This window comes from Lytechinus pictus, chromosome 9 (assembly GCF_037042905.1).
Source record: "Lytechinus pictus isolate F3 Inbred chromosome 9, Lp3.0, whole genome shotgun sequence".
Taxonomy (NCBI): Eukaryota; Metazoa; Echinodermata; class Echinoidea; order Temnopleuroida; family Toxopneustidae; genus Lytechinus; species Lytechinus pictus.
The window spans coordinates 18,075,645-18,089,430 of NC_087253.1; the positions used below are offsets into that span (position 1 = coordinate 18,075,645).

A 13,786-nucleotide genomic window follows, 5' to 3' on the forward strand; every position below is an offset into this window, starting at 1 on the left:
AAAACATGCAAGTTTTAAAGAGCATGAACAAGATGTGTATCGTACTAAATAGAAAATTGTACATTTCACCATCCTTTCTTTTCTCTTTTTGTTTCTTGGTATAATTTGAACGGCACACCACCTCTCCTATCTGTACGGTATACAGTTTTTTATGTAACGCCCCCCCCCCCTTCTTGAAAGTTTTGTTCTATTTTTAAATTAATTTTCTTATTTAATTATGGCCACTTTTTATAAAGAGAGCTATGGGGTGTTGCAAGAAAATATTTGCAGTCAATCCCAAAATTCGGTTGCAAATTTACAAGTGATAGACTAATTTCATCTAAAGTAAACAAATTTATAGATTTATTGATGGAAGAAACAATAAATCAGTTGCAAGTTTGCAATGAAAAGTAAGACTTTCAATTGATTTTGGAGTTTGAAATTGACTTGCGTTCAATTGCAAGTTTCTTGCAATGTCCCATAGGTCATTATTTTGCTTAAAATGAATTCACTGTTGGTTGTCTTCCTCACCCAACCCCTATTTAAAATTCCCATCGGCAAACCCTGATTTTGGTCTGCAACGACCAAAGCCCCCTCCCGGCCAATTTATATTTAGCTACTACTGCTTTTGATCATAAAACGTTCCTCTTTTTTTTTCTTTACAAATTGTGTTTTAATTATTTTTCTCACTCATGGATGGTGTTTATAAAGAGGAGAGCTATTCTAGGCCGGTCATTACTTGCTTAATTGAAATGATTTGTCTGTTATTGTCTTGCCCCCCCCCCCCAGTATCAAAATTCCCTGCCGCCAGGTTAGTACAATATGTAACAGAAAAAAATCTAATGAACGAAATTCTCAATTGCAATCAAAACAAAAGCGAAATTAAACAAAGAGAGAAAAGGAAAAAAGAAATAAGTAAAAAATATATATATCGAGAAACAGAAAAATAAATTTAAAAAAAGAAAAGAAAAAGACTAAGACAAAGAAAAGAAGAAAGACTGAACAGAAAAAAAGAAGGAAAAAGAAAAAAAGACAATGGAAAAAAAAAAAGACATGGAATTATAGAACAGAATAAAATTGAGCAAAATGATTTTTTTCATAGATCCTTTCAAAGGATAAGCAGTGGCAAAAATTGACTGCATGGTTAATTGCCAACCCAGAACCAATCAAGAAAAAGACACCCCTGATTTGGTCTTACATGCAATTCACTCCTCCCCCATATCGGGATGTATCTTGGCTAAGAAGCCCCCTCCCCCTGATTTGGTCTTGATTTACCCCCCCCCCCCCAATATTGGGATGTGTTGGCTGCGCTGCTAGCTAGCTCGCTCTATGTTTGTAAGTGTTGTTCTCGCACGCGCGCGCGCACGTACGCATGTAACCGCCAATTGCAATATTTGAAAAAAGAACCCGATCAACCACTGTTTTGCTGTTCAGAAGTCCGTCTATAATTCATCATAAACTAAAGGAACACAGGTCAGATTCGGACAACGACTTCAAATTCATTCGCAGAATACGCTAAACAGTAAGTTAGATAACAATTTTCTTTGATATTGTTTTCGTAGTTAGTGGCTCGGCCTGATTTTCTAGAATGTTACTGTTAGTGTTACTGTTAGATGTCGTTGTACTGCCACGGGGTTTCACTGCCACCGTACCGCAAGCCCCCGAAGCTACCGCCATTTTGTTTAATCCATTAGAAGCTAAAATAAGCCCTCATTAATATTAATTTCGTACGATGCTCCCTCGTCGACTGTGGTTTTGTACGTGTATTAGACAATACGCACATCAGCGCAATGACAAAGGTCAACTTGGCAAATTCATTAATGTATTCATTTTGTTACGCGCTCGTGACGCGAAGGATTCAGCGAATCAAGCAAGCGCAAATCTGAGACGATACATTGCGCTCAATAAAGTATCGATATCACAATCGATATCACTTAAAAACAAAGCATTGTTTGTATTGTGTCTTATAGGCCTATAAAGGGAAGATGAAAAGAGTAGTCTTCAAGTCGTGATTAGTTAAAGAGGTCTCAAATGCTTTTGCCATCCCCAAATTGTCACATGTTAAGATATACAGCAATCTTAGTTTTTAACAAATGTAAAGAATCAATATTAATTAATCAATATTAGGGGGGCCTACATTATACAAGCTCTGCTTTTCAGTTGGCCCTCCCTCCCTTTCAATCATTTATATTTCGATTTGATAATTTTTATTGTAATTTTATAATGTTGTCAATTTTTGTATGTACTTCAATTGTGATTATATGTTACTTTGTCAATTGTATCATAATTGTAAATATGAAATTGAAAGTGGAAAATAAAATAATTGAATTGAATCTAGACTCTAAATAGCCGGCAGAGGCCGCCGAACGGATCAAAGGGGGCTGTTGCACTGACCCAAAAGTCTTGTTTTCTTTTTTTTTCTAGAGAGGGGGGGGGGGGGCGGGTGGGGGCAGAACATGGTTATTACAATTTGATGGTAATTTTCACTGGTTGAGTATGGTTACTGAAAAAAATAACTGTCACCACTAATAGAGTTCATTTCTTGTTACAAATTTCGAGAAGCAAAAAAAAAATATTTTGTTCAAGGTATAATACGTAAGGGGCCGGCCCCGGCCCTCATGGATCCCCGTGCCTGTTTTCTTCATCTGGCGTCCGTTTCATAATGAATTACAGCTATTTAAACATCGCTGTTATTGTGATTACCGTGGTAACCTAGATTATGATTGGTTATAGCAGTTACCATCGTAGTTAACTACGATGGTAACGGCTATAACCAATCATAATTACCATACTTGTAACTCATGATGAAACGGGCCCCAGTTTATCATGTTTAATACGTTTCATGTCCCCTCTATTCTCCATGCAGCATTTCTTGCTCTGTTTTTCCATTTAATAATTTTCCCACTCACGTTATTTTGGTGCCGCCTTTCTCCTACATATATTTCCTTCTTCTTTTCCCACTTGTTATCTGTCTCCTGGTTTCCATAAATCTCGTCTTATTTCTCTTCCACCCCTTTCCACCCCACCCCTACTTCCCACCATTCGTGCTCTCTTACCCCCCCCCCTCTAAATTATCTCTTCATATGTGCCCCTCCATTTCTTTCTCATCTCTTTTCAACCCCCTTCTCATCACTCTTTCTCTCTCTCGATCTCCATCTCATTTGAATTTTGCCAATTCCAAATCCCTTTCATTTTAGCTCTGTACAAATACTATATGAATACAAATGAAAGACATGAAGGTATTTTCTGGTTAGTTGTGAATTTTATTAATAGCCAGAAAAAATATCACATTATCAGAGGATTTAGGCTTACTTTTTTTCTTAAGCAGGGGCAGCGATCCTGGGGGGCACAGTTCCGGCCCCTACTTTTTGAAGCACTAAAAAGTGCCTTTAATTTTATGTAAGAAAAATGCCCCCTCACGAACGTGTACTGTGTCCCTTTTACCTGACGAGAACCTGTTTTAGGCGTTACCAAGTGCTCTTCCTTGTATGCAAATTTTTACCAAAAAATGCCCCCCGAACGTGTTCTGTGCCCTTTCATCTGAGGGCCCGTTTTAAGTGTTAAAAAGTGCCCCCTCGCCTTCTTGTAAGTGCCCTTTCTCGAATAACTGCCCCCTTTTACCCAAGAAAAGTGCTCCTAAAGAATTTGTTCTGTGCCCCTTTCACCTGAGAAGGACCCGTTTTATGGTCACCATGACGAGTGCCCTTTGAAACAAGAAAACAATAAGGAAATCCTTTGTGCATTAAGTTTAATAATTCATGTGAGTGGGGGTAGATAAGCAGTTTCGTACACTACATATGGAGGGGGGGGGGGGCTTGAAGGACTCTTGCCCCCCCCCCCCCCCAAAAAAAAGGGTGAAATATATAATTCTGAATATTTTGTCGAAATCTATCACAAAATTGGATTTTCTTTTTAAAAATGTCAAAATTTTGCTCTCTCGCAACTTCTTTAAAATTTCACATAATACAGCATTTTCCCTGTGCCCCCCCCCCCCCACTTTCAACTTCACTTCGCCGCTCCTATTTGTATGTTTATAGCTTTTCCTTTTGCAACCAGTTTAAATGAAAATCGACAGGAAATTTCATACTTCATGAATTTGGGGTTGTGATGATAATTAAAAAAAAAAAAATTGGACTTGAAAAAAAACAAACTTTTCCATCTTTATCAAGTGCTTCCTAAGCTAAGTCACTCTTCAATTTGTTGGATTTCTTGAATGAAAACATCTGTTACACCAGTCCTGCAGATTGAAAAAATAGAGAAAGAAAATCAATGAATTTAAATTAAAATTGTCATGATTTGTAAAACATAATTGTTTTAAGAAAAGTAAGACTATACATACCGGTATATAAATTTCTTCATCACATAACATATGAAATCTTACTTCTACTAATTATAAACTTGTACTTCTACAAAGCATATCACTTAAACCTGTTCTATGCAGTTTGCATACCACTCTCCATTATAACTACATGTACTCTATAAAAAAAAAATGTCAGAGATTTCCCATAAATATGAATATATGAATTAACATATATAAATTATATATAATAGTCAGAATTAAAGATGATATGTTTTGTTGCACAGAATATTTTGATCTGCGAATAAAAACAACACCTAACTATAACCTAAAAGCAGAATTGAAATGTTTTTTTTTCAAAGGCAGGTCTATTTGTTGCCTAAAAATATTGTGAAAACCCCCCATTATTAAAAATAATCACTTATTAACTCACTCATATAACTGCTGTAGGTTGTATTTCTCTTTGTGGTCCTATCACTGTTCTATTAGGCCTACTTCACCAATTGTTTATCATCATCAATCACCTCCATGGAAATTGTAGAGTTGCATCATCCTATTGGACAAAATGTAAAATAATAAGATTTAAAAAAAATTGTAAATCTACAAATATGAAATATGAATATCACACTAAAGAATGAATAAAATGAATTTTATAAAATATAATCATGAAAAATAAATATTGCTTTGTTTATAAACAAATAGGAAATAAAAAGGCCATTTAAATAATAGTAGATCAAGGACATGACCTTATTTTATAAATTTGCCCAAGGTACATAACTTTTGGCATTGGTTCTATTTTAGACTCGAGAGAGTCGAGAGCCTGTATATATAAGAAGTGTTTATTCAGTATAGATCCTACCTCTTAGCAGTGGCTCAGGTTATTTTTATTTAATGTAAACATGGTTAACATTCATTTCAATGCATGTAATGTATCTGCAATTTTTTATGGGTTAGTTTAACTTTTATACCTGGATGAGAATCTGCAAAATGATACATGCACTTATGATCATCATGTTTAACCATAGGTACCAGGTAGACCTCTACTGTTTTTCTTGTTCTTCAAACTCAACCTGTTTGTGAAAGAAAAGAGAGAACAATAAGTGTCAAGTGATCTCTTTTATGGCCGTATGTACACTGTAAAAAAAACCCTGATTTTACAGAAAAAAAACAAGATTTTGCAGAAAGCAATAACAGAATCATTCTGTAAATTCATAAAACAGGCAGTTTTCTACAGAACAGGTCTGTTTAAAAAGGGGAAAATGGTGTTTTATTTAAGGAAATTTGTAAGGTTCCATACACCAAATACCAATTTCCTGTAATTTTACATGATATAATGTAAGATTATGCAATCTGGTAAAATTACAGGTGTTCTCGAGACTCTGCTGCAGGAACTTCTTTTATTTTAAGAATAAATTTTCAAACAGTGTAGGGGGAGGGGTTTGGGTGGGAGCTGAAATGTGAAAACCTTCATAAAAAAAAAGAATTGCATGAAATCCTTCAATTTTACTTTAGAAAATGCAAAAAACAGCCCTAGGCAATATTGGTAGCTTCGGGCCCTCACTTTCTGAATTTCAGGTTTCTCTAATTTTTTTTTTTACATGTCTGCCCCCCCCCAAAAAAAAAAAAAAAATCTGCATCTCATTATTCCGAATCTTAATTCATTTGATTTTAACAACATAATTTCATAATCTCATGCACTAGGTCTAGACTAGATCTATTTGTAAGAAAGTATAGATCTAGTCCAACCAGAATCAGTGCTGCGTGACAGCATTCATGTATCTAAATAAGTTCTAGATCTAGACTATCGATAGACTCTCGATCTATTTAGACCTAGAATGTAAAGCTAACCCTTCGGTGACTTTACCTAGATGTATATCGATTTAGAAATTTGTGATGTCTGACTTTTATTCCTGGCTAAACCTTCATTGCCATTATTGACCGAGGGTAGATGATTGCATCTAGATCTAGTCCTTAGTCCACCGACAGTCATACTCGTACATGTAAATGTAGTCGTTTAGGCCCAGACCTATCTAGGCCTAAAATTATAGACCTAGATCCTAAGCCCTGGGGGTACGTGTCGAGGGTTGGGAAAGTATAAGTTAGATGACTAGATTTGAATTAGGTAGGCCGCCCAGATCTACGTACAAGCATCGATGGATAAAAGTAAAGTAACATAAACCATGTAGGCCCTAGGCCTAAACTGATAAAGTAAAATTAAGAAGAAAGACTAGGCTCTGTTAACCAGAAATTAGATCTTGATCTATTGATAATGAGAGTGAGACAAACATGCAGAGCAGCATGTTATTTCTAATACCGAGTCTAACTATATAAATGACAATAAGAATTAAAATGGATGGGGGCTAAATGCAGAAGAAGCCTGAAGTTATGCAAAATAAATTTGATATCTGAAACTGACGAGAATCTAGTGAGGATTGACACAATGATGACAGGCATATCTTCTTCCACACTCCGCTTCACAGTATTCCTGACCGAGTCTCGATCTACTGAAGATAGATGCTGATCTCCCTCTAGATCTAACGTTATACAGTGTACAAAAAGAAGCTTCATTCTTCTTGTTTTAATCAATCGTGGGCTCCCGGCCCGATTTTCTCTCGATGCCCAGCCGGCTAGGAGCCCGTACAAAATACATGTGGTTGACACAGCGGCATAACCACTGAAAAGCAACATACAGGCTGCACTGGGCCGGGCGACGATGACAATCTAACTTCAATTTCAAAGACCAAATTCTGCTTTTCTTTAACAGAAGAACGATAGCAAACTCTCTAATTAGTTAAAGAAATAATCTAAGATCACAAAATACAGTGTGAAATGTGTAAATAGTCCACATAATTAATGTGGTTATATCAATTTATACGTACTCACCGGAGTGTTCGTAGGTCCATTTTTGTGTGGAAAGAAAAGTTTCATAATGAATAAATTAGATGACGTAATGAGGTCAAATGAATAATTAATTCTGCAACACGATACCACTAGTATCGATGACAAAGAATCGGGGAAATTGCGTATTAATGACGCTCTTAGCCAATGAAAAGGCCGGATTATGAATATCTTCATGCTCATGAATGTCAATGAGGGCTTATTTTTGTCTTCAAATGATCGCGGTAGGCGGAGCCTAATCTCATTTGTTTTGTGCTGAACGCGCACGCAGCTTTCGGTCTAGTAATATATTATAAGGTCTTTGCCGTACCGCCACTGCCCCGTTGGCGCGGGCCGGGACACGCCTGTCTCTGGCGAGATGGATTATGGGGTGCGTTAATATGCTTTGTATTGGCTGAGGTGAGCTGAGCCGTGCATTGTCATTGAGTAGTAATTCGCTCGTAGGGCCTGATATCTATTGTCAATGTTTTACAAAACCATATTTGAATACCGGTATGAATTTATGAATGAATGACTTGTTAAATTAATGCTGTACAGTGCAGTACTGTCATGACATTGACTGTCAAAGTGTCAATTAGGCCATTGGTTACTGCACAACATTGACATTGTTTCACTGAAATGGAAACCTTGCCGAAAAATATTGCTCTGGAATGAGGCCTATAATTTGTTGTTGTTGGTAGATAATGTTGGTAAATTAAGATGACATGGACATGGTAGTATTCAGGTGAAACATGGTAAGGTGTCCTAAATTTTAAAACATAAAGTAAAGCCTTAAAGGCTACGCAGGCCCTAAAAAGCTACGCACCATTTATTGCGCATGCAATTTCAATGGTAAAATGTGCACTTTGTGTGCGGAACTGTGACTGGAGAGAGTGACAAACGATTCCTATTCAATTTTTCTAGAGAGACTGCAATAATTATTCAGAGAAAACCTACAACTGTTTGGAATTAACATATTTTAGAAATTGAGGCAGATAAATATTCCATGATAAATCAAGAAGTGTTCTGAAAACATGGCGGGATTTTGGTATTAGTGAGTTATGTGATATTTTCTTCTTGGTTAGGCCTAAGGTTTTTTAGAATATTTATTACATATGAATACGATATAATTTGTTCAAATATAAAAATTGGCATAGTTTTTTACGTTTGTAATCAAAATTTGTAGTTTACATGTATATGTAAATGTATCCCCCCAAAAAGGGCCTATGCTAATCTGAACTCAGCCATGCCAGCTGACTAAAATCACAATTTCTGAACTTTTTCCTTGGGATTTTTCCGTGGGATTGGGCGCTAATTTCGCACCGACCAACTTCGAGCAAAATTCACCACCAAATGTTGTTCTCAAATGTCATATCAAGTCTGAATTGCATTTGAATGTCCATATGCCCACCGCTTTTCCGAATATCGCGGGAACAGCTGTATATCGGCTTCGATCTCTACGTCATTGTTTGAATCCTCATGCGTTGCTGTGCCGTAATTTTGATATGGACTGAAATTTAACGGGGGTTTTTTTTTTGATGGTCAGACGACAATCGCACATTATAGACAGCCTAAAATAATGTACTGAAAAACCGGATATGAATCGTGCATTGCATTCTAGGTAATGTAGGGACTTTCCCTATTGGCAATCGGGGCTAAAACATGACCGTCTTTGGTCGAAAGAGGGCCAGTGATCGATCGGTGACGATCATTGGCCGAAAGGAGCTTGTGTAAACAATCGCCCCGGGCGGTCGTCGTAAAAACCGCGTAAAGAGAAAGTTAAGGGTTAGACAGCGATTTTGACAGCTGGAAACAGGTGGTGGTCATAAAGAGCTCTCGTTGAATGTCCATTCGTAATAGGTCCATGCTTTAACAAGCACAAAAAAGGAGATCTTTACTTGTGTATGAGACAATTACTGTGTTTACACTTGATCGGCTTTTGGTTCAGAACCAAAAGCTGATGCAGAATCGGCTTTTGGTTTATCTTGCACTGCATTTACACGCTGTTACAGCTTGCGGTGCAGAATCAGCTCGCGTGTCAAAAACCTTAATACGCTCACCAACAATATACGTCATAATAAAGACAACGCTGGATCCGTGCGCTTACAATTATGTCACAATGGTAAAGTAAATGAAATGCGCACCAATTGCCGATGCAGAATCGGCTTTCTGTTTACACGTAGTAAAAAAGCCGATTCTGCATCGGCTCGTGGTTCTGAACCTACTACTTTGGTGGTGCAAATTGCTGATTCTGAACCGCGAGCCGATGCAAGTTAATCGTGTTTTACACGCTATGAAAAAGCCGATTAAGTGTAAACACGGTATATATTTCCGTTAGAAATATTTGCTGTAACTTTCAAAAGGAGGGATACACTTGTGTAAGGACGCCATATTTACATTAAACACATTGGCCCGAATTCACAAAGGTGGTTTTGAAAACCCACGGTTGAGTCCATGGTGTATGCAGATTTCCTGTATAAATTACGCTTAATTTAGCATGTATCTGGCGCGTGTATAAAAAATGTCAAATTCTGATGCGCGCTTTTGTCGCAGTGCGCCAAATTGACGCCTGTTACCATGGTTAGATACGCTATTTTATTCATGAGTCCACTGTTTGAAGAGTGGACTCATTAATTCAAAACAGTGGACTCGTGATTAAAATAGCGTGGATAACCACGGCAACAGGCGTCAATTTGGCGCACTGTGACAAAAGCGTGCATCAGTATTGGACATATTTTGATATACGCTGTAAATAAGCGTAATTTATACAGGAAATCTCCATAAAACATGGACTCAACCGGGGTTTTAAAAACCACCTTTTTTATTTTTGAATTCGGGCCATTGACTATTGCTCTCAAGGGGGGGGGGGGGGGCACAGGTCAATTGTGCCCATCTGGATCCGTTACTGTGATTGTCAATACCAAGAAAAGAAAATCATATTGAATGTTATCAATTAATTGATTAGGCCTACCTTTTGAAAACTGCTGCTCTGGAAATATGACTTCAGATCATTCTTTTTCTATTAGATAATTTTCTCTTCCATATCTACATGATTGCTGATCAAAACACGTTACGCAGCAGAGTAACTGTGTTATATTGATCTATATATTTCCAGCATGCACACACAGAAAATCTTTGGTGGGGGAATTTTATTTCTGTGACATCAATTTGAAACATATTTTCAAGTGAATTTGCTGCATATGTTGAAATAAAAATTATAATGATGCTGTATATGAGTGAATCATTGCATTTTGGAGCTTAAAGAAAGTTTTACTATATTAGTATTATATTTTTGTTTTTATCTGCACATGCATATTTTCCAACACTCAAATTGATTTTATTTCATTTAAGATTGGACGACGGATACACTGGATGATAATGTAGATGGTCCAGGATTATCTGAGAAGGAAACTACAGGTGTTGAACACAGAAAACCGTTTACAAGAAAACAACTGGAGTTTATGAAAGGTAATTGTGTAAGAATTCACTTCAGTGGAAAAAATTGCAAAGCTTCATTAAATTAAACAGATTGTACTCCTGCAGTGGCATAGCTGAAACAAAACTTGTGAGTAATGGTAAAAATACTGAAAAAGACCAAATGTCATCCCCATTTATAGGATTACACGTCCTTTCTAACACCCCCCCCCCCTGGAAAAAAATCAATATGCTGGCGGGGGGGGGGGGGGTAGACACTTTGGCCCAGGTATGCATGTGGTATGGTATTTGTCATCATTTGGGCAACCTCCCATTAATATAACGGGTTATTTTCTGCTAATCTATGGTTAAACATGAATTTCTTTATCATATTGTACAAAATGTTTTGTTGATATTTGTTAATTGGTACTATTCAATTGAAGGGTAGTGTATTATGCAAATTTCTCGATATTTTAGAAAAATATATCAATTTCTCAAGAAAGCTTGCACGCACGACAAGCATTGATGTTTTGAACCCGTAGCTGACATACTGTCCTTTGCATTGTTTTCATCCCATATTCTTTTATTACAGCTGCAAGAAATTAATCTTGCCGGGTACGCATTCACTTCACCTTGGTCGAGTGCAGCACAGTGGATAAATGTGTTGCTGAAGGAAAACACCATTGCTAGGATTCAAACCCACGACACTCTGTTGAAAGGTGAGAGTCAGAACCACTAGACCACGACGCACCCACAGTTAACAAGCTGATGTCATACCCCCACTTGTTCTTTTGTATTTTATAACAAGAAGTCATGTTTATTCACATTTTGACCTCCAAGAACTAAAAAGTGGAGTGAAGATTTATTTAATGTAAACACATGCATTGCTTGAAATCATTTTATGCTACGTGGGACATATCATACACACGTGTACGAAAATATGAAATTATTATGATTTCATTTTATAACATAAGCCTAACACATATTCCTGACGATCATGTGCACATTCCAGTAAATTTTCCCAAAATGTTGCTAAACCTTCAAATCAAAGACTTTGTTATCAGATTTTTACGAAATTGTCAACATTATGCTTTTCTGATTAATTCTCTTCCTACCTAAATCTCCCCTTTCCTCATGCTTTCTTTTTATGGTCCCCTTCATTCTCCTTATAACTATGTTATATGTAAAATGTAACCGGTCGTCCAACCCATTTGATTGAAGGGCTAGGTACTCTAGACTGAAAGTTATGTGATTTTAATTCAAAGAGTACATGAGACAAAAAAAAAATGAAAATTTCATCAAAATTGAATGAGGATTAACGAAATTATGATGAATTAAAGTTGTTATTTTTTGGTAAAACTGTTCTCTGCAAGTCCTCATGAATATACAAGATCCCAATTTATATATTTTTTTGTATTATATGAATTCAAATTTTGTCCAAGCTAGGTTGTAAAAAATTACGATTGACTACTGATATACTGTGTAAGACAAAAATTATATTATTTCTCACACATAGTTGAGTTATTCATCTGATTCAACACAACAAAAATAGACAAAAAAGAAATAAGTGGGAATCTTGTATATTTGAACTATGGGAAATAGTTATAAAATAGATGTGCTACTAAGAATTATTTTGTATATGATTTGCAAAATATTAAAAAAAAATGTCGCTATTTTTCTTGTTTTTTTTTTCTATTTTCATGATATATTCTTTATTATTCTATTATTCTATATATTCTATTTTTGATATAGATATTATTTATTTCTTTATGTATCTTTAATGTATTTATGATAAACTTTTGGCATATTTCTACAGAAAATCATTAAAAAGGATTTATCTTTTCCGGACTCGAAAAACCTTATTGCCCTTAAACCAACCTGCTTCTACAAACCAAATAATCTGATTAACTCGCTTTTCACGTTGCAAATACGGCGGAAATTGGAAAATTCAACCTATAACCTCACGTTGCATTGTACATATGTCCAAAATTGCATCTTCTTAGGAAAATTTTCAAAATTTGTGGTAGATCTCACTCAATGTAGCAGGTATACGTGTTGCACGATCAGCTGGCGAGATCGAAAAGGCCAGAATGTGCAAATTTATTTACTGCGAAATTGCACTTCCGGGATTAAGCACTTCCGCCAGACACGATACGCTATTTTGCCGTGTGTTTTTACAGAAAAGTTAAACGGATTAACATGGCAATAACCACCTCTCAGAGATGGTTATGAGAAACCATATTTTGCTTGAAACAGTTTATCAATAAACTGCATCGCGTCTGTTTCTACAAAATTCTACAGGAAAGTTTTCCGGGATTCTGGATACTTACGCGGGTAATACCTTTTAACGATTCTATGTAGAAACACGCCGTTTGATATATCTTTTAGGTGAAAAGAAAATAGAGAAATATTAGGAGGTTCTATTTTTATGGGGGTACTATTTTCCCCCCTTTTGGGGATATTTATTTCCTCTAAGTTTGGTACTCTTTACCTTTAATCATTTGGCCATGTGAAGGCTATCACACATTTTGAGTTTAATCTTCGAAATTTGGTGTTCATCAGTTTGTTGTCCAAACTCTGTCTTACATTTAGATTTGTTTATAGGAAGATTAACATAATATCTATGTGGAGTGCAATCATTGACCTCTTGTAGAGTCGTGCAGTCACATGTATTCATAATGCTGGTGCTTTTATGCCATACATGTACTTGTCAATACTGGGTTCTACTCTTTTGTACTTGAACTTATTAGCAAAAAAAATATTTTATTAATGTCATTGAAGTAGCTGTGTGAAAGCAATTACACGCAACAGATTTAAAATCAAGGTTATTGTATTACAAGTATCAGGTTTGTTTGCAGAACAGTGGTTTTGCCAAGTACTCAATCCACGTAAAAAGCCATCAGAGAGAACATGTTTATTCTTGGAAATGTTATTCATTTGTTGTGCTTTTCAATTAAACTCTGTCTTGATACATGTTTATTTTAGATACCAAGATTGACAGAGTATAGATGTCAACGAGGAGCAAAGTCATATATATTCATAACTTATGTGCTTTAATTATAAAGTCTATACTTGTGAATACTGTGTTCCATTTATGCTGTACTTAAACTTCTTATAGTAAAAACATTTGACGTTCTTGAAATAACTGTTATCATCATTTTTTTCTTGTGCATACTTAATCCATTATCAAACCTACCATTAACCCGAGCTATATATGCT

General features: G+C 36.1%; 2 long non-coding RNA genes across 2 annotated transcripts; one reads left to right on the top strand and one right to left on the bottom strand.

Annotated features, from left to right (window-relative positions):
- Positions 1–1,319: 1,319 nt before the first annotated feature.
- Positions 1,320–12,167, top strand: LOC135155408 (uncharacterized). The gene is made up of 3 exons (XR_010294602.1): positions 1,320–1,501; positions 10,505–10,621; positions 11,160–12,167. It is a non-coding gene; the product is annotated as an uncharacterized LOC135155408 (long non-coding RNA).
- LOC135155407 (uncharacterized) lies at positions 3,983–5,396 on the bottom strand. The gene is made up of 3 exons (XR_010294601.1): positions 5,245–5,396; positions 4,710–4,829; positions 3,983–4,216 (listed from the first exon to the last, which is right to left on the bottom strand). It is a non-coding gene; the product is annotated as an uncharacterized LOC135155407 (long non-coding RNA).
- Positions 12,168–13,786: the final 1,619 nt, after the last annotated feature.